The 25,577-nt window shown below is 37.4% G+C and overlaps 2 pseudogenes across 1 annotated transcript in view; both read left to right on the top strand.

Moving 5' to 3' along the window:
• The window catches only part of LOC148191011 (uncharacterized), a 40,802-nt pseudogene extending 20,310 nt beyond the window's left edge, over positions 1-20,492 (top strand). Inside the window, exon 4 of the transcript XR_015782849.1 lies at positions 19,994-20,492. The product of XR_015782849.1 is annotated as an uncharacterized LOC148191011 (transcript). The remainder of the gene's footprint in view (positions 1-19,993) is intronic.
• Positions 20,493-21,638: 1,146 nt separating this feature from the next.
• On the top strand, positions 21,639-24,715 carry LOC148191010 (uncharacterized; annotated as a pseudogene).
• The last annotated feature ends 862 nt before the right edge of the window (positions 24,716-25,577 follow it).

Below are 25,577 nucleotides of genomic sequence, written 5' to 3'. Positions count from 1 at the left end.
GAGTACAAGCAAAGTTCTAAGTTTGGGGTTGTGATAACAGTTGAAAAACTATTATTTCCATGCTTGAAATTGATACTAAAAGCAACCTTTAACACTTAGAAACTAGCTTGAAATCATGCTTTTATTAATATTTTCATAAATAAGAGAGCTGGACAGGTTTATGCTTGATTTCAGTGTTTTTGTGCAGGTTTTAAGGTGAATTTGGTGAAAGAAGTGAAGACGGAGAGAGATGAAATCAGAAAAGACATCAAAAAGTGCAAAAGGAGAAGCCGCAACTGCCGCTGAGCGGCAGTTTACCGCTGAGCGGCACTCAGAACCTCACGGGGGATCCGTTGAGGGGCAAAATGGCCGCTGAGGGGAAGAAACCAACACTCACGCACTTACCGCTGAGCGGCACACTTATGGGCTTGGGCCTAAATTTTCTAGACTTCCCCGTACGCGCCCGTATCGACAAAACCAATAATCATGCATCGAATGAGTTAAACAATGCAAGCATTAAGCAAAGAGGAAAAACCATAACTAATGATGAAAGAAAGCATAGGTCTTAATTAAAAGATGTAAAAACAGATTCCATATATGAGAGCTTCAAAAGATTACATGGATTCCCCAACAAACATACAGAGTTTAGTTCACCATATTCATGGTGAACCTAGATGAATAACAATGAAAGAATGAAAGATAAAACCCTAAAAAGGTGAAGAGGAAGCCTCAGCATCCAAGATCCTCCTTCAAAGGGGTGGAAGAGCGAGTGTTTGCTTCGTTCCAGCCAGAGATACCTAACCCTAGGAAACCCTAAAGCTTATATATTATTCGTAAATTACAGAAAATTAGGTCCAAGCCCATAAAAGTGCCACTCAGCGGTAAAGTACCGCTCAGCGGTAAGTGCGTGAGACGTTTCTTCCCCTCAGTAGCCATTTTGCCCCTCAGCAGATCTCCCGTGACTTCCTGAATGCCGCTCAGCGGTAAACTGCCGCTGAGTGATAACAGTTGAAAAACTGTTATTTTTATGATTAAAATTGACACTAAAAGCAACCTTTACACTTAGAAACTAGCTTGAAATCATGTTTTTCTTTATATTTTTGGAAATAAGAGAGCTAGACAGGTTTATGCTTGATTTCAGTGTTTTTGTGCAGGTTTTAAGGTGAATTTGGTGAAAGAAGTGAAGAAGGAGAGAGTTGAAATCAGAAAAGACAACAAAAAGTGAAAAAAGGAGAAGCCGAAGTCACCGCTCAGCAGCAGTTTATCGTTGAGCGGCACTCTAGAAGTCACGTGAGGTCCGCTGAGGGGCAAAATGGCCGCTGAGGGGAGAAAACAAGTCACGCACTCACCGCTGAGCGGTATTTTACCGCTGAGCGGCACTTTAATGGGCTTGGACTTGACTTTTTGTAACTTACGAATGATATATAAGCTTTAGGGTTTCCTAGGGTTAGGCATCTTTGGCAGAAACGAAGCAAACACTCTCTCTTCCACCCCTTGGGGTAGATTGGGAGATGGTGACAGCTCTCCTCTTCTCTTTCACGGGTTTTTCTATCTCTTTCATTCTTTCATTATTGTTCATCTAGGTTCACCATGAATATGGTGAACTAAACTCTGTATGTTTGTTGGGGAATCAATGTAATCTTGTGAAACTCTCATATATGGAATCTGTTTTTACATCTTTTAATTAAGACTTATGCTTTCTTTTCATCATTAGTTAGGGTTTTTCCTCTTTGCTTAATGCTTGCATTGTTTAACTCATTCGATGCATGATTATTGGTTTTGTCGATACGGGCACGTACGGGGAAGTCTAGATCCGGGGAATTTCTCCCAATATGATATTGGTTGTCGTTAAGCTCCTGCACTTATGAACTGATCATTAGGAATGCTAGGAATTGTATGAACTCGTGATTAGGGAGAAGCCTTCTAGAAAGGTATTTTAGAGAGTGGCATTAACAATGATGATTTGATTGTTGAATTCCTAAAATATATGAGAGTGGATAAGATGAAATTGACCCCCAACAACATATTCATACATTAATATCATTGAAAGTGTTTATCTTTTGCTTTTTGCCATTGATCAAAACTTCATGCATACATGTTTATTTTCTGTCTTGCATATTAAACTCCAAATAGTTCGTTTGTAAGTCTTAGTTAATCAAGAAACCACATAACTAAACTAGGCCGTGAGTCCTTTGGGAAGAACAATACTTGGTCTAACCAAGTTTATTACTTGAACGATTCGGTCATACTTGCCGATTGAAAACAAGTTTGTGACATCATAATTTGGTGTTCATAAATTTGTTCATCACTGAGCGGTGACTTCGACTTCTCCTTTTGCACTTTTTGATGTCTTTTCTGATTCCATCTCTCACCTTCTTCACTTCTTTCACCAAATTCACCTTAAAACCTGCACAAAAACACTTCAAGCATAAACCTGTCCAGCTCTCTTATTTCTAAAAATATGAAGAAAAGCATGATTTCAAGCTAGTTTCTAAGTGTAAAGGTTGCTTTTAGTGTCAATTTTAATCATGAAAATAACAGTTTTTCAACTGTTATCACAACCCCAAACTTAGAACTTTGCTTGTCCTCAAGCAAACAAGATGTAACTCAATCTCCAACCAATTCATATGATGGTTCACTCATTCAAAAATCCTCTTTTTAGATAAGTAAAAACTTCAATCAAACTTATGACTAAGAGTTCAATCAAGATGTGCACATGCTTTAGTGTTTCACAAAGTCAGTTAATTACCAAGAAATGCTCTTTTTCATGAATGACCAATCAATTAAGCATGGATGTTCATGTGCTAATGGAATATTTCCTCACTAGGTAAAGTATTTCACTCAACACACAAGTGTATAAAAGGTGATCACTCATTCACTCTACTATCACAATGTCACATGAATCAACTTTGCCTTTCATTTTACCACAATCAAAAACATTCACAAGCATGCATCATCACAAGGACTTTTCAATGGCTTATAATGTGGCTGGGCTAACAAGAAAATTGGTTTTTCTGGATCGCAAAATCCTTAAGTTAAGAGAATCATAACACACAATTATTCTTATTTTTCGCAACTTGCCTTTGCATTTGCATTGAGCTTTACTTCTTTTTCTTTTCTTTTCTTTTTCTTTGCCTATACTTCCTTTTTGGCTCTTAGCTCAATGCTTTTCCTTTATCATGTTTTCCTAACAACCCCAAACTTGAACATTTAACAATACCACAAATTATTTTCTACTTAACTCAAGGTAAAGATTTTCAATCAAGGGTTTAAGTGTATGTTCAAGGCTAAGGGTTCAAAGGATAGAACAATAAGTGTTCTCTTTTAGTGGGCTAACTTTATGAATTTGGCCAATAAAAAGGGTTCCAACAAACAGCCTTGATCATATGATGCAAAACAAGCAATTGATTCAATCATAGAAAACCTGGGCAAAGTCATTCATGCTTCCAAAGTAATAGCATTTAACAATAACAACTCTGGAGCTCAAAACCTCACATATAAGCTCATTCACATTTGACATACACATCTTGCTTAATTTCACAATCACAATCATAATATCATGCATTTGTTCACAAAGTTTGTGAATCACCTGTATAAGCATTTTAATGTGCACATCATCTCAACATCAATCAATCAATAAGCATCATTCAGCATTACTTATCACACAATCACAGTTAATAGCAAACCATCATAATAAACCAGGTGTTCAATAGAGTACATCAAACCCTAATCTAAAAACAAAAACAAATAAGTTCAGAAAACTTAAACCACAAAAGCATAATCATATGATAGCATTTATCAGTAAATGTTATCTCAGCTCCTTCTTTAGTCTGAGCTGTCCTTTGTATCTTCCTCTTCCTCCTCATCTTCATCCTCTTCAAATGCATCATCATCATCAACTTCATCTTCTTCCATCTCTCTAGCTGAAGCTTCAGCTGCTCCAGCTCCTCCTCCATGCACTGGTTCCTCTGGCCAAGCTACCACATTATGGAATTCATCCATAGTCCACCTGTGGGCTGGAGGTGTATCATACATACCCACAATCATTTCAGCAGTAGCCACCTGCTCTTTGTGAATGGACTGCAACTGAGCACCTATAAGAGACATATACATGTCCCTCATCTGGAATGGTTCTGCTTCATGTGTCTCAGCAGATGTCTGGCTCTGTGCTGGCCCTCTCTCTCTACGAGCACGGCGTGGTGGAACTGGCTGAGCTGCTTTCTCACCTCCACAGTACTGCCTGTAATAAGCCTCATTAATAGCTTTTCTTGGCCTCTCAAATGGTGGAGCAGAAGTGTCCACCCCAGCTATCTTGCAAAGGTGCGTGATCAAAGAGGGATGTCCTAGTGGTGCTTTGTTGTTTGAGGTATTGGCACACACACTAATCTCATCAGCTATCACCTGCCCAATATTAACATTCAAGTTTCTGATAGCACAGTAGATGAAGAATGCCCTGCTGAGAGTAATATCTGACACATGTGAACATGGCTGAATGTTGGCATGAGAAAACGCCATCCAATACTTTGCAAGAGGAGTCAAATCCGTCCTCCTAATGTTAACCACTGAGCCAGATCTATTCCTTTGGAAGTGTCCTCCAGGTATGCATAATACTCTCTCCACATCCTTATAATCAGCACCTTCCTCCATGCAAAGAGCAAACTGGCACTGCTCACCAGCCCACACAGTGTCCAGGAAGTTATTGATAGAATCAGGATCATACCTGATAGCATGGCCTCTGACATAGCCCAAATAATTTTCAGCTGGATAATCACCAATCTTCGTTGCATTGGTGTAGAATTCCTTCACCACAGCTATGTTAGCAGGTGCAGGATAGGTGGCTAGCTTTCCCTAGTCATTCCCTAACACTTGTTCTCCAAATTGAGGAGCAAAGTTAGGTATCATTCCAACCTTTCTCTCCATCAGAAGTCTCCTGTCCTGAACCACCCTAAAGTGCTTCTCATGTTTTCTAGAGAGGAACCTGCTAGAGTGGGGTTGCTCTGGTTCCTTTTCCTTTCTCTTGGTTGCCATCGTTTTCAATCTTTTTCCTGAAGAGGATGCCATTCCTGCATTCAAACACAAATACAAAGCCACAGAACATGATGTTAATCATTAGTAAAACACAGAACACAACTCCTTTCGAAGCTAAACCACCGCTGAGGGCCAGAATTTCCCAGAATTTCCCCTCCGCGCCACCAGTGCCACATTCCAACACGCAAAAATTCAGAAAAACCAAATCTGGCAGAGTGCCGCTTAGCGGCAGTTTACCCCTCAGCGGTAACTCTGCAGATTTTTGAAAATCTTGTTTTAAAGCTGTCCTAACTCCACCCAAATGCAATTTTCAGTTTTCCAGTTCATAATCATGCAGTTTAATCGATTCAAACATCAAATATATCATCAAATCATGCATAGAAATCAAAACCCCTAAATTTTCATGCTTTGACAATCACATTCAAAATCAAAAACCCTAGAATGAACAAAATGCATTTTACTTACTTGGGTGGAGATACTAGATGCAATGAGAATGTTTCCAATCTAAGATACTCTCTTCCAACCCCAAACTTGAATGGAACACTAGTGAGCAAGTGAGTGAAAGAGAAATTTTCAAGAGGAAAGAATGAAAAGATGTGGAAAACCTTGGAAAAGGTATGTGGAAGTATTTGTACAGAGAAGAGCTTGGATAGAAAACCTAAAACGTAGTTTGGGGTATAAAAATACCCTAATGGGCTCGGGTCCCGCTAAGGGGAAACTAAAGCCCATCTGCGAGAGTACCGCTCAGCGGTAAATTGCCGCTCAGCGGCACTTTCGTGATGTGCTCTTCTCCTTCTTTTCTTAACCTACGTGCCTCCCATACATGCCCCTCACTGGTTCCCTGCAAGTCAATGTTCAAAATTTATGCAAACCCTAACTAAAATAAACAAACAGAAATATTCAATCAACTGGGTTGCCTCCCAGGTAGCGCTTGTTTAACGTCACGAGCCTGACCCAAAATCCACCAACACCCATCAGTAGGTGCAAAATTTTCTTACCAACACCCATCAGTAGGTGTTACAAACATAGTATCCTTCAGTAGATACTTAACCACCTAGCATCCTTCAGTAGATGCTATCTCCAACAAAATAATTACAAAAATAATGTTCACAAATTAAAAATTACAAAACCAAATCAAAAGTCTTTAAATCCACTGGGTTGCCTCCCAACAAGCGCTCTTTTAACGTCATTAGGTTGACCCAATAAAGTTCAAGTTCCATCTTCTTTATATTTGATGTTATCATTCCACCAACTCCTCAGCTGTTTCCTCTGGACTGTCTTGGTTCTTCTAGAATATGGAGACTCTATCTCTATCATCTCCTTCTCTTTAAAGCCCTTCACAACCCACAACTTGTTCTTGATTCTTACAGGTGAGCCAAGTTGGAGTTTTCTTTTCTCACAATCACTAGGAATTTCTCCTTCTCTTCCAATATTTTCTTCCTTGGGTACCTGAAACAACAAACAATGGTTACTTGAAATCTTGAGATTTTCATCTTTACGGCTAGTCATGGGTGCATCTCGAAATGCAGCTTTATAACTAGCTTCTTCCTCCCTTGCTTGCGTCTCATCTTTGAAGACGTCTACCACCACTCTCTCCTCTCTGTCCTGGAGCACCACTATACCTTCATTTACATCAATAATAACTCTGGCCGTTTTCATAAACGGTCTTCCAAGTATGATAGGTATCTTCTCTGTCTCCATCTTCATCACCACAAAGTATGCCAAGAATTGAAGTTTGCCAACACAAACTATAATATCCTCTACAATCCCACATGGCTCCTTTGAAGATTCATCGGCCATTACTATTTTAACCTTTGCAGGTTTCACTTTAACATTGCCGATTTGCTCCAGTAAAGAATAAGGTATCAAGTTAACACTTGAACCTAAATCAAGGAGAGATTTCTTTACCTTTTTCTTCCCTATGGTACAAGGGATAGAAAAACTGCCTGGATCTGATGCTTTAACAGTTATACACTCTTTTGCCTCATCATCTCTACGTCTCTTCTTTGTAGAGATTTCTTCATCAGATTTTGTGTAAACTGCGATTTGCTGTAGAATTTGTTCCCAAGGTGCTTCATTATCCATCATTCTGAATAATTCTGTGAAGTCCATTTGTTTCCCTTGATGGATTGGAAAAGGAAAAGTACTTTTGCTTTCTATGTCTCTTCTCTCTTCTGTATCTAACTCAACTTTATCATCATCAACACTCTTTACCACCTTGCAGTCTTCTCTGGGGTTAACCTCAGTATTAGCCCCAAAATTTCTATTTGGCCTTTCTTCCAATTGCTTGGTAATCTGACCCATTTGAATCTCCAAGTTCTTTATAGCAGCTTCAGTGCTCTTTTGAGAAGATTCAGTTTTCTGTATGAATTGCTGAAGAGTTTCTTCCAACCTTGTTGATCTTTCATTAAGCATAGATAACTGTTGCCAAAAGGTTGGTTGCTGCTGCTGCTTATTATATTGACTAGCTTGCCCAGTTTGTCCTTGACCAATGCTTGGGTGTGGTTTCCACCCTTGATTGTAATTCCCTTGACGGTATGGAAATTGATTGGCCATGAAATTAACGTCCTCTACAGCTTCAACTGGAAAGGCACATTGACCATTGATATGGTCACCTCCACATAATTCGCACAACTGGGTTTGTACCTGTGCAGCAGTTTTCAACTCTTTAGGTAATTGTGCAAGAGTTTTAGTCAGAGTTTCCAGCTGTTGAGTTTGAATTTTATTTTGAGCTAGCAAGGCATCATGTGTCTGTAATTGGAGAACCCCTTTTTGTTGCATAGGAGCTCCTCTCTCACTGTGCAGCTCATTATCACTAGTAGCCATGTTTTCTATAATATCTGTGGCTTCCTCTGGAGTTTTCCATTTAATATTGCCTCCTGCTGAGGCGTCCAGCATCATCTTGGTTTGTGAACCAAGCCCTCCAAGGAAAGTTAAGACTACTTCCTGTTCTTCAAAGCCATGTGATAACAGTTGAAAAACTGTTATTTTCATGATTAAAATTGACACTAAAAGCAACCTTTACACTTAGAAACTAGCTTGAAATCATGCTTTTATCCATATTTTTAGAAATAAGAGAGCTGGACAGGTTTATGCTTGATTTCAGTGTTTTTGTGCAGGTTTTAAGGTGAATTTGGTGAAAGAAGTGAAGAAGGAGAGAGATGAAATCAGAAAAGACAATAAAAAGTGCAAAAGGAGAAGCCGAAGTCACCGCTCAGCGGCAGTTTACCGCTGAGCGGCACTCAGGAGCTTGCGGGAGGTCTGCTGAGGGGCAAAATGGCCGCTGAGGGGAGCAAACAAGTCACGCACTCACCGCTGAGCGGTATTTTACCGCTGAGCGGCACTCTGGAAGTCACGTAAGGTCTGCTGAGGGGCAAAATGGCTGCTGAGGGGAGAAAACAAGTCATGCACTCACCGCTGAGCGGTATTTTACCGCTGAGCGGCACTTTAATGGGCTTGGACTTGACTTTTTGTAATTTACGAATGATATATAAGCTTTAGGGTTTCCTAGGGTTAGGATCTTTGGCTGGAACGAAGAAAACACTCTCTCTTCCACCCCTTTGAAGGAGGATCTTGGATGCTGAGGCTTCCTCTTCACCTTTTTAGGGTTTATTCTTTCATTCTTTCTTTGTAATTCATCTAGGTTCACCATGAATATGGTGAACTAAACTCTGTATGTTTGTTGGGGAATCAATGTAATCTTGTGAAACTCTCATATATGGAATATGTTTTTACATCTTTTAATTAAGACTTATGCTTTCTTTCATCATTAGTTAGGGTTTTTCCTCTTTGCTTAATGCTTGCATTGTTTAACTCATTCGATGCATGATTATTGGTTTTGTCGATACGGGCACGTACGAGGAAGTCTAGATCCGGGGAATTTCTCCCAATTTTATATTGGTTGTCGTTAAGCTCCTGCACTTATGAACTGATCATTAGGAATGCTAGGAATTGTATGAACTCGTGATTAGGGAGAAGCCTTCTGGAAAGGTACATTAGAGAGTGGCATTAACAATGATGATTTGATTGTTGAATTCCTAAAATATATGAGAGTGGATAAGATGAAATTGACCCCCAACAACATATCCATACATAAATTTCATTGAAAGTGTTTATCTTTTGCTTTTTGCCATTGATCAAAATTCATGCATACATATTTATTTTCTGTCTTGCATTTTAAACCCCAATTAATTCGTTTGTAAGTCTTAGTTAATTAAGAAACCACATAACTAAACTAGGCCGTGAGTCCTTTGGGAAGAACGATACTTGGTCTAACTAAGTTTATTACTTGAACGATTCGGTCATACTTGCCGATTGAAAACAAGTTTGTGAGATCATATTTTGGTGTTCATAAATTTGTCCATCAAGTTTTTGGCGCCGTTGCCGGGGACTCGTGGTTTAACTGGTTAATTTGTGTGATTATTGATTATCTTTGACTTATTTTTTTATTTTATTTTTAAATTTCGAATTTTTATTTTATTTTTCTGTTTTTTATTTTTTTTATTTTCTTAATATTATATCTTCTCTTATATCTTTTTGTGCTAACCAAATCTTTTCTAGGGTTTTGTGTTCTTGTGTATGCAGGAGGCAATTCGAACTAGGAGCAAGAAAACAACAGAACCTCTGCTTGAAGGATTAGAAGACAGTAGACGGAGGAGAAGAATCAGAACATCTAGAGAACTTTTCCCTCCTCCGGAAACTCTGTTGCAACCATCACCACAAGGTTCTGACAATAGCACAGAAAATATGGAGAATAATAATATCAGAAGAACTCTTGCTGATTACACCAACATAGCTGGACCTCAACACTTTAACAGCATAGCTAGACCTAGAGTCAATGCAGCCAATATGGAGGTCAAACCAGCACTAATCCAACTGGTGAAGAGTAATCAATTTAATGGGTTATCTCATGAAAGCCCATATGAGCACCTTACTACATTTAATGAAATTTGCAACACAGTGAAAATCAATGGGGTGCCAGACGAAGCAATCAAACTTAGTTTGTTTCCTTTCTCATTGGGAGGCAATGCTAAGCTTTGGTTGAACTCTTTTCCAGAAGGAAGTTTCACAGAGTGGGAAGCAGTGGTAACAAAGTTTTTGAACAAGTACTTTCCACAATCAAAGGTGACAAAAGGCAAGCAAGAGATATCTTCATTTAAGCAGGGCATGGAAGAATCACTGGGGCATGCATGGGATAGATACAAAAGTCTTCTAAGAAAAACACCCACGCATGGCTTTGAAGAACAGGAAGTAGTCTTAACTTTCCTTGGAGGGCTTGGTTCACAAACCAAGATGATGCTTGATGCCTCAGCAGGAGGCAATATTAAATGGAAAACTCCAGAGGAAGCTATAGAAATCATTGACAACATGGCTACTAGTGATAATGAGCTCAACAGTGAAAGAGGAGCTCCTATGCAACAAAAAGGGGTTCTCCAATTACAGACACATGATGCCTTGCTAGCTCAAAATAAAATTCTAACTCAACAGCTGGAGACTCTGACTAAAACTCTTGCACAATTACCTAAAGAGTTGAAAACTGCTGCACAGGTACAAACCCAGTTGTGCGAATTATGTGGAGGTGATCATATCAATGGTCAATGTGCTTTTCCAGTGGAAGCCTTGGAGGATGTTAATTTCATGGCTAATCAATTTCCATACCGTCAAGGGAATTACAATCAAGGGTGGAAACCACATCCAAGCATTGGTCAAGGACAAACTGGGCAAGCAAATCAATATAATAAGCAGCAGCAACCAACCTTTTGGCAACAGTTATCTATGCTCAATGAAAAATCAACAAGGTTGGAAGAAACTCTTCAGCAATTCATACAGAAAACCGAATCTTCTCAAAAGAGCACTGAAGCTGCTATAAAGAATTTGGAGATTCAAATGGGTCAGATTACCAAGCAATTGGAAGAAAGGCCAAATAGAAATTTTGGGGCTAATACTGAGGTTAACCCTAGAGAAGAGTGCAAAGTGGTAAAGAGTGTGAATGAAGAGATAATTGAGTTAGAAGAAGGAGAAACAGAAGAAAGAAGAGAAATAGAGAGCAAAAACAATTTTCCTTTTCCAATAAATCAAGAGAAACAAATGGATTTCACAGAATTATTCAGAATGGTGGATAATAAAGCACCTTGGGAACAGATTTTACAGAAAATTGCAGTTTACACAAAATCTGATGAAGAAATTTCTACAAAGAAGAGACGTAGAGATGATGAGGCAAAAGAGTGTATAACTGTTAAGAAAGAGTCATTCCCTCCTAAAGCGTCAGATCCAGGCAGTTTTTCTATCCCTTGTACTATAGGGAAGAAAAAGGTAAAGAAAGCTCTCCTTGATTTAGGTTCAAGTGTTAACTTGATACCTTATTCTTTACTGGAGCAAATCGGCAATGTTAAAATGAAACCTGCAAAGATTAAGATAGTAATGGCCGATGGATCTTCAAAGGAGCCATGTGGGATTGTAGAGGACATTATAGTTTGTGTTGGCAAACTTCAGTTCTTGGCAGACTTTGTGGTGATGAAGATGGAGACCAAGAAGATACCTATCATACTTGGAAGACCGTTTATGAAAACGGCCAGGGCTATCATAGATGTAAATGAAGGGATAGTGGTGCTCCAGGATAGAGAGGAGAGAGTGGTGGTAGATGTCTTCAAAGATGAGATGCAAGCAAAGGAGGAAGAAGTTAGTTATAAAGCTGCATTTCGAGATGCACCCATGACTAGCCGTAAAGAAGAAAATCTTGAGGTTTCAGGTAACCATTGTTTGTTGTTTCAGGTACCCCAGGAAGAAGAGATTGGAAGAGGAGAAGAAATTCCTAGAGACTGGAAGAAAAGAAGACTCCTACTTGGCACACCTGTTAGAATCAAAAACAAGTTGTGGGTTGTGAAGGGCTTTAAAGAGAAGGAGATGATAGAGATAGAGTCTCCATATTCTAGAAGAACCAAAACAGTTCAAAGGAAACAGCTGAGGAGTTGGTGGAATGACAACATCAACTACAAAGAAGATGGAACTTGAACTTTATTGGGTCAAGCTAATGACATTAAAAGAGCGCTTGTTGGGAGGCAACCCAGTGAATTTAAAAACTTTTGATTTGGTTTTGTAATTTTTAATTTGTGAACATTATTTTTGTATTTATTTTGTTGGATATAGCATCTACTGAAGGATGCTAGGTGGTTAAGTATCTACTGAAGGATACAATGGCTGTAACACCTACTGATGGGTGTTGGTAAGAAAATTTTGCACCTACTGAAGGGTGCTGGAGGATTTTGGGTCAGGCTCGTGACGTTAAACAAGCGCTACCTGGGAGGCAACCCAGTTGATTGAATATTTCTGTTTGTTTATTTTTAGGGTTTGCATAAGCATTGTGAACATTGAATTGCAGGGAACCAGTGAGGGGCACATATGGGAGGCACGTAGGTTAAGAAAAGAAGGAAAAGAGCACTTCACGAAAGTGCCGCTGAGCGATACTTTACCGCTGAGCGGTACTCTCGCAGAATAGGGTTTTAGTTCCCCTTAGCGGGACCCGAGCCCATTAGGGTATTTTTAAACCCTAAGCTGCGCATTCTTTCACACTTTCAGACTTTTCTTTGCACAAACACTCCCACATACCTTCTCCAAGGTTTTCCACATCTTTTCACTCTTCCCTCTTAAGAAAATTTCTCTTCCACTCACTTTTTCACTAGTGTGCCATCAAAGTTTGGGGTTGGAAGAGAGCATTCTAGCTTGGAAGCATTCTCATTGCATCTAGTATCTCCACCCAAGTAAGTAAAATGCATTTTGTTCATCCTAGGGTTTTGATTTTGAATATGATGGTTAAAGCATGAAGATTTAGGGGTTTTGATTTCTTGGCATGATTTGATGATATATTTGATGTTTGAACCGATTAAACTGCATGATTATGAACTGGAAAACTGAAAATTGCATTTGGGTGGAGTTAGGAAAGCTTTAAAACAGGTTTTTCAAAAATCTGCAGAGTTACCGCTGAGGGGTAAACTGCCGCTGAGCGGCACTCTGCCAAATTTGATTTTTTTTGTTTTTGTGTGATCTGGAATGTGGTACTGGTGGCGCTGAGGGGAAATTCTGTCCCTCAGCGATGGTTTAGCTTCGAAAGGAGTTGTGTTCTTTGTTTTACTAATGATTAATATCATGTTCTGTGGTTTTGTATTTGTTTTGAATGTAGGAATGGCATCATCTTCAGGAAAAAGATTGAAAACCATGGCAACCAAGAGAAAGGAAAAGGAACCAGAGCAACCCCACTCTAGCAGGTTCCTCTCTAGGAAACATGAAAAGCACTTTAAAGTGGTTCAGGACAGGAGACTTCTGATGGAGAGAAAGGTTGGAATGATACCTAACCTTGCTCCTCAATTTGGAGAGCAAGTTTTAGGGAATGACTGGGGAAAGCTAGCCACTTATCCTGCACCTGCCAACATAGCTGTGGTTAAGGAATTTTACACCAATGCAAAGAAGATTGGTGATTATCCAGCTGAGAATTATTTGGGCTATGTCAGAGGACATGCTATCAGGTATGATCCTGATTCAGTTAATAACTTTCTAGACACTGTATGGGCTGGTGAGCAGTGCTAGTTTGCTCTTTGCATGGATGAAGGTGCTGATTATGAGGATGTGGAGAGAGTACTGTGTATACCTGGAGGACACTTCCAAAGGAATCGATCTGGCTTAGTGGTTAACATTAGGAGGACAGATTTGACTCCTCTTGCAAAGTATTGGATGGCGTTTTCTCATGCCAACATTCAGCCATGTTCACATGTGTCAGATATTACTCTCAGCAGGGCATTCTTCATCTACTGTGCTATCAGAAACTTGAATGTTAATATTGGGCAGGTGATAGCTGATGAGATTAGTGTGTGCGCCAATACTTCAAACAACAAAGCACCACTAGGACATCCTTCTTTGATCACGCACCTTCGCAAGATAACTGGGGTGGACACTTCTGCTCCACCTTTTGAGAGGCCAAGAAAAGCTATTGATGAGGCCTACTATAGACAGTACTGTGGAGGTGATGATGCAGCTCAGCCAGTTCCACCACGCCGTGCTCGTAGAGAGAGAGGGCCAGCACAGAGCCAGACATCTGCTGAGACACATGAAGCAGAGCCATTCCAGATGAGGGACATGTATATGTCTCTTATAGGGGCTCAGTTGCAGTCCATTCACAGAGGGCAGGTGGCTACTGCTGAGATGATTGTGGGGATGTATGATACAGCTCCAGCCCACAGGTGGACTATGGATGAATTCCATAATGTGGTAGCATGGCCAGAGGAACCAGTGCATGGAGGAGGAACTGAAGCAGCTGAAGCTTCAGCTAGAGATATGGAAGAAGATGAAGCTGATGAGGATGATGCATTTGAAGATGATGAAGATGAGGAGGAAGAGGAAGATACAGAGGACAACTCAGATTGATGAGGAGCTGAGATAGCATTTACTGATGAATGCTATCATGTGCTTATGTTTTGTGGTTTAAGTTTTCTGAACTTATTTGTTTCTGTTTTTTAGATTAGGGTTTGATGTACTCTATTTGAAACCTGGTTTCTTGTGATGGTTTGCTATTAACTGTGATTGTGTGATAAGTAATACTGAATGATGCTTATGATTAATTGATGTTGAGATGATGTGCACATTAAAATGCTTATACAGGTGATTCACAAGCTTTGTGAACAAATGCATGATATCATGATTGTGATTGTGAAATTAAGCAGGATGTGTATGTCAAATGTGAATGAGCTTATATGTGAGATTTTGAGCTCCAGAGTTGTTATTGTTGAATGCTATTACTTTGAAAGCATGAATGATTTTGCCCAGGTTTTCTATGAGTGAATCAATTGCTTGTTTTGCATCATATGATCAAGGTCGTTTGTTGGAAACCTTTTTATTGGCCAAATTTGTAGAAGTTAGCCCACTAAAAGAGAACACTTTGTGTTCAATCCTTTTGAACCCTTAGCCTTGAATATACACTGAAACCTTTGATTGAAAAATCTTTACCTTGAGTTAAGTAGAAAATCTTGTGTGGTATTGTTAAATATTCAAGTTTGGGGTTGTTAGGAAAACATGAAAAGCATTGAGCTAAGAGCTAAAAAGTAAGGATATGCAAAGAAAAAGAAAAGAAAAGAAAAAGAAGCAAAGCTCAATGCAAAGGCAAAAGAAAGTTGGGAAAGAATAAGATGATTGTGTTGTTATGATTCTATTAACTCAAGGATTTTGTGATCCAGAAAAACCAATTTTCTTGTTAGCCCAGCCACATTATAAGCCATAGAAAAGTCCTTGTGATGATGCATGCTTGTGAATGTTTTTGATTGTGGTAAAATGAAAGGCAAAGTTGATTCATGTAACATTGTGATAGTAGAGTGAATGAGTGATCATCTCTTATACACTTGAGTGTGAGTGAAACACTTGACTTAGTGAGGAAATATCACATGAACACATGAACATCCATGCTTAATTGATTGATCATTCATGAAAATAGCATTTGTTGGAATTTAAATGACTTTGTGAACACTAAAGCATGTGCACATCTTGATTGAACTCTTGGTCATAAGTTTGAGTGAAGTTTTTACTTATCTTGAAAAGAAGATTTTTGAATGAAGTGAACCATCATATGAATTGGTTTAAAGATGGAGTTACATCTTATTTGCTTGAGGACAAGCAAAGTTTTAAGTTTGGGGTTGTGATAACAGTTGAAAAACTGTTATTTTCATGATTAAAATTGACACTAAAAGCAACCTTTACACTTAGAAACTAGCTTGAAATCATGCTTTTATCCATATTTTTAGAAATAAGAGAGCTGGACAGGTTTATGCTTGATTTCAGTGTTTTTGTGCAGGTTTTAAGGTGAATTTGGTGAAAGAAGTGAAGAAGGAGAGAGATGAAATCAGAAAAGACAATAAAAAGTGCAAAAGGAGAAGCCGAAGTCACCGCTCAGCGGCAGTTTACCGCTGAGCGGCACTCAGGAGCTTGCGGGAGGTCTGCTGAGGGGCAAAATGGCCGCTGAGGGGAGCAAACAAGTCACGCACTCACCGCTGAGCGGTATTTTACCGCTGAGCGGCACTCTAGAAGTCACGTAAGGTCCGCTGAGGGGCAAAATGGTTGCTGAGGGGAGAAAACAAGTCACGCACTCACCGCTGAGCGGTATTTTACCGCTGAGCGGCACTTTAATGGGCTTGGACTTGACTTTTTGTAATTTACGAATGATATATAAGCTTTAGGGTTTCCTAAGGTTAGGATCTTTGGCTGGAACGAAGAAAACACTCTCTCTTCCACCCCTTTGAAGGAGGATCTTGGATGCTGAGGCTTCCTCTTCACCTTTTTAGGGTTTATTCTTTCATTCTTTCATTGTAATTCATCTAGGTTCACCATGAATATGGTGAACTAAACTCTGTATGTTTGTTGGGGAATCAATGTAATCTTGTGAAACTCTCATATATGGAATCTGTTTTTACATCTTTTAATTAAGACTTATGCTTTCTTTCATCATTAGTTAGGGTTTTTCCTCTTTGCTTAATGCTTGCATTGTTTAACTCATTCGATGCATGATTATTGGTTTTGTCGATACGGGCACGTACGGGGAAGTCTAGATCCGGGGAATTTCTCCCAATTTTATATTGGTTGTCGTTAAGCTCCTGCACTTATGAACTGATCATTAGGAATGCTAGGAATTGTATGAACTCGTGATTAGGGAGAAGCCTTCTGGAAAGGTACATTAGAGAGTGGCATTAACAATGATGATTTGATTGTTGAATTCCTAAAATATATGAGAGTGGATAAGATGAAATTGACCCCCAACAACATATCCATACATAAATTTCATTGAAAGTGTTTATCTTTTGCTTTTTGCCATTGATCAAAATTCATGCATACATATTTATTTTCTGTCTTGCATTTTAAACCCCAATTAATTCGTTTGTAAGTCTTAGTTAATTAAGAAACCACATAACTAAACTAGGCCGTGAGTCCTTTGGGAAGAACGATACTTGGTCTAACTAAGTTTATTACTTGAACGATTCGGTCATACTTGCCGATTGAAAACAAGTTTGTGACATCATATTTTGGTGTTCATAAATTTGTCCATCACCATGCGTGGGTGTTTTTCTTAGAAGACTTTTGTATCTATCCCATGCATGCCCCAGTGATTCTTCCATGCCCTGCTTAAATGAAGATATCTCTTGCTTGCCTTTTGTCACCTTTGATTGTGGAAAGTACTTGTTTAAAAACTTTGTTACCACTACTTCCCACTCTGTGAAACTTCCTTCTGGAAAAGAATTCAACCAAAGCTTAGCATTGCCTCCAAATGAGAAAGGAAACAAACTAAGTTTGATCGCTTCATCTGGCACCCCATTAATTTTGACTGTGTTGCAAATCTCAGTGAAAGTAGTGAGGTGATCATATGGGCTTTCATGAGATAACCCATTAAATTGGTTACTTTTCACCAGTTGGATCAGTGCTGGTTTGACCTCCATGTTAGCTGCATTGACTCTAGGTCTAGCTATACTGTTAAAGTGCTGAGGTCTAGCTATATTGGTGTAGTCAGCAAGAGTTCTTCTGATATTATTGTTCTCCATATTTTCTGTGCTATGAACAGAACCTTGTGGTGATGGTTGTAACAGAGTTTCCGGAAGAGGGAAAAGTTATCTAGATGTTCGGATTCTTCTCCTCCGTCTACTCTCTTCTAGACCTTCAAGAAGAGGTTCTGCTGTTTTCTTGCTCCTAGTTCGAATTGCCTCCTGCATACACAAGAACACAAAACCCTAGAATATTTGGTTAGCACAAAAAGATATAGGAGAAGATAAAAACAGAAAACAGAAAATAAAATAAAATAAAATAAAATAAAATAAAATAAAAACCGAAAAAAAAATAAAAACAGAAAATAAAAACAGAAATTCAAAATTAACGTCAAAGATAATCAACAATCACACAAATTAAACAGTTAAACCACGAGTCCCCGGCAACGGCGCCAAAAACTTGATGGAAAATTTATGAACACCAAAATATGATGTCACAAACTTGTTTTTCAATCGGCAAGTATGACCGAATCGTTCAAGTAATAAACTTGGTAAGACCAAGTATCGTTCTTCCCAAAGGACTCACGGCCTAGTTTAGTTGTGTGGTTTATTGATTAGCTAAGACTTAAAGACGAAAAATTTGGATTTTTTATATGCAAAAGACGAAAATTAAATATGTATGCATGAAGTTTTGATCAATGGCAAAAGCAAAAGATAAACACTTTCAATGAAATATATGTATGAATATGTTGTTGGGGGTCAATTTCATCTTATCCACTCTCATATATTTTAGGAATTCAACATTCAAATCATCATTGTTAATGCCACTCTCTAAAGTACCTTTCAAGAAGGCTTCTCCCTAATCACGAGTTCATACAATTCCTAGCATTCCTAATGATCAGTTCATAAGTGCAGGAGCTTAACGACAACCAATATGATATTGGGAGAAATTCCCCGGATCTAGACTTCCCCGTACGTGCCCGTATCGACAAAACCAATAATCATGCATCGAATGAGTTAAACAATGCAAGCATTAAGCAAAGAGGAAAAACCCTAACTAATGATGAAAGAAAGCATAGGTCTTAATTAAAAGATGTAAAAACAGATTCCATATATGAGAGCTTCAAAAGATTACATTAATTCCCCAACAAACATACAGTGTTTAGTTCACCATATTCATGGTGAACCTAGATGAATAACAATGAAAGAATGAAAGATAAAACCCTAAAAAGGTGAAGAGGAAGCCTCAGCATCCAAGATCCTCCTTCAAAGGGGTGGAAGAGAGAGTGTTTGCTTCGTTCCAGCCAGAGATACCTAACCCTAGGAAACCCTAAAGCTTATATATTATTCGTAAATTATAGAAAATTAGGTCCAAGCCCATAAAAGTGCCGCTCAGCGGTAAAGTACCGCTCAGCGGTAAGTGCGTGAGACGTTTCTTCCCCTCAGCGGCCATTTTGCCCCTCAACAGATCTCCCGTGACTTCCTGAATGCCGCTCAGCGGTAAACTGCCGCTGAGCGGTGACTTCGGCTTCTCCTTTTGCACTTTTTGATGTCTTTTCTGATTCCATCTCTCACCTTCTTCACTTCTTTCACCAAATTCACCTTAAATCCTGCACAAAAACACTGAAATCAAGCATAAACCTGTCCAGCTCTCTTATTTCTAAAAATATGAAGAAAAACATGATTTCAAGCTAGTTTCTAAGTGTAAAGGTTGCTTTTAGTGTCAATTTTAATCATGAAAATACCAGTTTTTCAACTGTTATCAATTATTCATCTAGTTTCACCGTGAATATGGTGAACTAAACCTTGTATTGTTGTTGGGGAATCAATGTAGTATTGTGAAACTCTCATATATGGAATTTGTTTTTACATCTTATATTTAAGACCTATGCTTTCTTTCATCATTAGTTAGGGTTTTTCCTCTTTGCTCAATGCTTGCTTTGTTTAACTCATTCAATGCATGATTATTGATTTTGTCGATACAGGAACGTACGGGGAAGTCTAGATCCGGGGAATTTCTCCCAATAGTATATTGGTTGCCGTTAAGCTCCTGCACTAAAAGAACTAATTATTAGGAATGCTAGGAATCGTATGAACTCGTAATTAGGGATAGGCCTTCTTGCAAGGTAATTTAGAGAGTGGCATTAACAATGATGAAAAGAATGTTGAATTCCTAAAGTATATGAGAGTGGATAAGATGAAATTGATAACCCCAACAACATACTCATCCATATATTCCATTGAAGTGTTTGTATTTTGTTTTAGCCATTGATCAAATTCATGCATACATGTTTAAACTCCACTTATTTCGTTCTTAAGTCTTAAATAATCAACGAATCACATAACTAAACTAGGTCGTGAGTCCTTTGGGAGAACGATACTTGGTCTTACCGAGTTTATTACTTGAAACGATTCGGTCACACTTGCCGATTGTTAAACAAGTTTGTGGCGCCGTTTTTCGGTGTTCATAAATTTGTCATCACTATGCAAAATAGTGGAGTTATGGTTATGGCCGAATCAATGCATTTTTCTAGCTCAAAGGATAAACATCTTATTATGGCTTCAATGTGTTACTTTCGTATAATTGAAGATATATGGATGATTGATTATACAAATTTTAGAGTTCCTGTTTTTAAATGTAAATGGGTTGATAGTAATAATGGTGTTAAAACTGATGATTTGGGTTTTACCTTGGTTGATTTACATAAGACCAAATATACAGATGAGTCATTCATCATGGCATCTCAAGCAAAACAAGTTTTTTATGTCAATGATCCTTCTAACAAAAGATGGTCAATTGTTCTCCAAGGAAGAACCACACATGGTACCCATCCAAATGATGATTCAACACTTGATATTTATGAGACACCATCTTTCTCCACAAATATACCAACATTGGATGTTGATACCGAAGTTGATGATGTCCATGCCACACGTGATGACCATCACGAAAGGTTATGGGAGAATATTCCAACATAACATCACGAAGGGTCCTTTTACACCAAGCTAAAACATTTAATTCAGCAGCTTGTACATTTAATTCAACAACCTACACATTCAATTCAGCAGGTAGATATTTATTTATTTATTCGTGTGTTCACACACTACAACATTAAAGAGAAATGTTTTGAAATATTGAAATTTACTCTAACCAAATGCTAATTTTTAATATAATCAAATTAAATCCATTAGGTAGGAAATGAATTCTTTAAATCTATTTGAATATAATTGATATTAAATCTAACAACTCATAAAATTAGACTATTGGAGTGACCTTTTGTATGATAACGGCCTAAATATAATCAAATGATAGTAAATATCCTAACAAACATATTAACTAGTCCCGATGGTGATATTGCAAATATTATATATATATATATATATATATATATATATATATATATATATATATATATGTGTGTGAATGGTTAAGTGCTTATTTTAATTAGTCCTTTATGTCAAAATATTTTAACTTGTTCCTGTTTTATTTAAGCTTCAATTCAGTAAATCTCAATTTATTCAATTCCATGAACTAGTCAAAAAAATTGCATTTACAACCTTTCACATTTACTATCAATAACTTCTAAAAAGTAGTATTTTCATATATTTGTAAGATTTTACACACACCGATAGAAACTGGTGTCTGAACTAAAGACAGAATAGGGACGAAAAGTCTACAGGAAAGAGCACACACTGCACAACAGTTTAAAGTCTGCAGTTCCTAATTCCCAAAGGACTTTATGCTCTTAAACCTCTTCCTATTTATATACAGCTATCGGTCTGCTAACATAAAATCACTCTTAAAGGGACTAATCAATTACAGGGCCACTCCCATTCTTTCTAACATAACCCCTGGTATTTTTTTACCAACTAACCTAACTAACTGCACACACACCTGCATACTCATGCAAACCAAACAGTTAGGCCTTTAATGCTTCTTTCTTCTTTAAAAACTTACTCAAGCTAAGTGATATAAAAGTTAATTATTTATTATAGTGATTTGGTACTCTTTGTATCTTCTTTAATTGCTAAAACTTCTTTTTTTTTCTGCTTCAATTGACCACTAATTGTTGTTTTGGTGTATTCAATTAAATTTCATTTTCAATATTTTGTTTAAACAGGTTTATGGCTGATCCATCTATACCTACACCACATACTAAGGACCAAAGTCAATCATCTACCCAACCCAAGTGTAGACGTGCGACTAGGCTAAGAGACTTGATTGTTAGTCGTAATGCTGATCAAAGATTGCCCATTCAATTTGATATGAGTACAGGAAAAGTTATTGGAGACAACCGTGTAAGATTCACTAGCTTTGTGGCCTTACTTGGTAGAAGTAAGGTTAGTATTCTTATTGACAATTGGGACCATGTTCCTGAAGAAGTGAAGAACCAAATATGGCAAACTATCATGGTATGAAAATCTTAACTTAACTTCCACAATTATTAGCAAAATTGTAAATATAACATTCATGTACCTATTATGTAGCTAACATATGACGTCCCAAACAACAACTTGTTGAGAAGGAAATGGATATCATATGCTGGACAACGGTGTAGGGGTTTTAAGAGTGACCTTACTAGTCGGTATATTTATGGTAAGTTAAGTCACAAGAATCCTTGTGACATATACAATTTCCTGGATGAGGAAACATGGCAGGCTTTTCGGGACAAACGATTAGAACCTGCCTTTCAGGTAAATTTAATGTTTTATTTATGATTTGATATTCATTTTTTCTATTTCATAATTTGTTATTAATTGTTTGTCACATGTTTGAAATAGGAAAAGAGAAAAGTTGCACAAGACCTTCAGAAAAATAATCTCCACCCACACAGATTGTCTCGTGGGGGATATGATAGGTTAGAGGAGATTATGATCCGTGAGGCCTCTTCCTCAGCTACCGATGATCGTTCAGATTTAAGTTTGATTTCTCCACCTCCACGTCATGAGAAATGGAAGAGAGCTCGCATTAAGCCATCAGGAGAATACACTTCTGAAGAAACTCGACTTATAGCGGAGAAGATTGTTAGAAACTCATGCTAAGCCTAATTTTAACTTTAATGTCTTCAGATATAATTTTTGGCATGTATTCTGTAATAGATGGACTAAAACACTATTTTTTCAGAATGACTTAGTGGAAAAAAGCTCTCAAGGGTCATTCACTCAAGAAGGCCGAGATGACATATTAGCTGTTGCCATTGGACGTCCAGAGCATCCAGGATATATCCGTGGTGTTGGACGAGGGGTAGGACTCAAGCAATTCTTTGGTGGTCCTACTCGAAAGGTTACTTTAGCACATCTTAGTGAATCTGATAAAAAGGTGCTAAAAAATGAGTTTAAGAAAGAATTGTTCCCAGAATTGAGAGATGAATTATTGTCAGAAATCAAATCAGTGATAACATCCTTAGGATTGGCTATTCAAGGTCCACCAAAGGGGGCTTCCCATGTTGCTAGCACAAAGGGGAGTTGTCCTCCTACTAAAGAATCAGGGGATGGTGTTGATGTCCCTGTTGATTGTGAATTGTATGTTGATGATCCCCACTGGCATTTGGTTGCTTTAGGTAAATTCAATTTTGTTTAGTTATGTATGTTGAATATGTGATTTGTATGTGGTTTAAATCTTTTTTGTCTTAGGTAAAATATATAATTTAGGAAGCACCATCCACCACGAGGCTATTAAAGATGATATGTTGCGAGTGGTGATTGTAGATATTAAAGATTCTTCTACTCGTGTTCCTTTGCCTAATGAGGAGATTCAAACAGTGGGAGAAGCTCTAGGAAATTTTATCATTTGGCCAGCCAAATTGGCAAAGCCAATTTTAGTAAGTATTTTTATCCATATTTGCCTTAGTTACTTATGTATTTGTTGTATTTGGATGCATATATCATTAGCCTTATTTTGTGGTCAAATGTAGGACATTTCTAAGAAGACAAACATTGTTACACCTCCACAATCACAATTGTCGCCTCTCCAACAACTTGGTGCAGCGGTAGTCACAATGGGAAATAAAACTATTGAGATAAATATGCCTCCTGAACTCACATGCAAGACTACTACCACCACTTTATTTGTATGTCATAGGGATATTTGTGAAATTGTCATTGGTAATGATCTCCTCTCTACAACAGTTCTACAAGTTTGGAATTTGTAAGTACACCTTCATAAACCATGAAAATACTATGATATTGCCTTCATGTACTTTTTCTAACATTATTTGTTCATATTGAACGTATTTGCATCACCTCTGCATCGAGAGAAGGAATGCTACTATCTATGGATTTCTTGATCCTGTTATCATTCAAAGTGTAGGAAATAAATCAGAGGATGTGCAAAAATACTTGATAGAAATGTTTGAAAAAGCTGGTAAAGAGGTCTATTTAGCACCTTACTTGCATAAGTAAGTACACAATTTTTGAATTCTTCATGACTAGTTTAAAAGTTTCTTTTAATTAATATTATTCTAACTTGTAAGGGTCATTGGCAATTGCTAGTTATTGTTCCTGATCGTTCTCTTGTAGTTCTCTTATGTTCCTTGAATAAGAAAGCTAACACATTGTCCATCAAAAATATATTAGAGGCGTAAGTTTTCCTTTCTATTTTGATTCCTTCTTACATTATTATTATTATGATGTATTGAATGTCTACCTTTTGTAGGTCTTTGGAAGCTTATTCAAGGTTGCGGGGTGTTCCATCTGTCTCTAGGAAGAAGATGCAAATAACCACACCTAATGTAAGAGAAGTTAACCTTTGTTTTGTGTTTTGTGATTACTATTTTTATGAGGAATTGGTTGTGTTGTGGGTTTTGTGAAATTTGGTTTAGAAAAATTGATCAAAGCTACATGGTGCAAAGGCTAGCTAGAGTATAATCTGATATTTTATGTCTTTGGCTTGAATGAGTCTTGATTATTTGTATTTAATTTGCAGTGTCGACTTCAATTGGGCAGCTATGGGTGTGGGTATTATGTAATGAAACACATGCATACCATTATTTGTACAAACATAACTGAATCATGGAATAAGGTATTAAAAAACTAACTAAATAATTTAACTATTGATTACAATATTGTTTTAACTCTATTATTTTTTTTTGTAGATATTTAATGATTCATCTTCCATGGAAGTTGCAGACATTGAAGACATTAGAAGGAATTGGGCTTCTTTTATTTTAAGTGTTAGTAGAAACTTAGCTACACTTCAATAGTGTAGGTACATTAATGTAATATTTGGATTTAATATATAGTTTTATGTATAAATGATGTATTAAATATTATTAGACAATTTAATATTTTAAATGATCTCTATTTTGTTAGTTTCATTTATTTTGTTAATTTGAAACTATATTGATTATAAATTGATTGGATGAACAGGAATATGATTATAATTTCATTGGATGAACACGAATATGATTATAATTTCATTGGATGTCAATTTTTGAAAATCAATTTTTTTTAAAAAACATATATTATGACGTATTAAATAATGTACGTCATAATGCATTGATTTTGAAAACAATTTATTATGATAGGTGAAAAATTGTACGTCATAATACATTCAACATATTATGATTGATAAAAATATCTACATCATAATACATCACATATTATAACGTACTAGTACATCTACGTCATAATACATTTCGCCATATTATGACGTACAAATGAAAATTTGTCATAATAAACTGTGCATATTATGACTGATTTAAGAAACTACGTCATAATATGTTCAAGCTATTATGACGTAAATTTCTGATACGTTATAAAATGTGCAGACATATTATAACGCCCAGAACTATGTCCCCAAGAACTACGTCATAATATGTGATTTTTCTACGTCATAAAATGTGATTTTTCCATTAGTGATATCTTTATAATGGGAAAATTTTCAAAGTTTTGTCTTTAAAAGTTTAATTATTGAAATTATTGACATGGGCTCACCTCAAAATACTGGATCAGATGGGAAGAGTTGCTAGTAATTGGACCAGAATATATCTGCTCCCCTCCCAATTTCAGAAGTAACAGCTGCAAAGCTGGATAATAAAAAGTACTTAATTCTTATTTCATATA

The sequence above is a fragment of the Vigna umbellata genome, chromosome 11 (genome assembly GCF_029865625.1).
Source record: "Vigna umbellata cultivar VRB3 chromosome 11, Vumbellata_1.0, whole genome shotgun sequence".
Classification (NCBI taxonomy): Eukaryota; Viridiplantae; Streptophyta; class Magnoliopsida; order Fabales; family Fabaceae; genus Vigna; species Vigna umbellata.
Note: the sequence above shows the minus strand (reverse complement) of the source record. Positions and strands in the feature narration are given on the sequence as shown.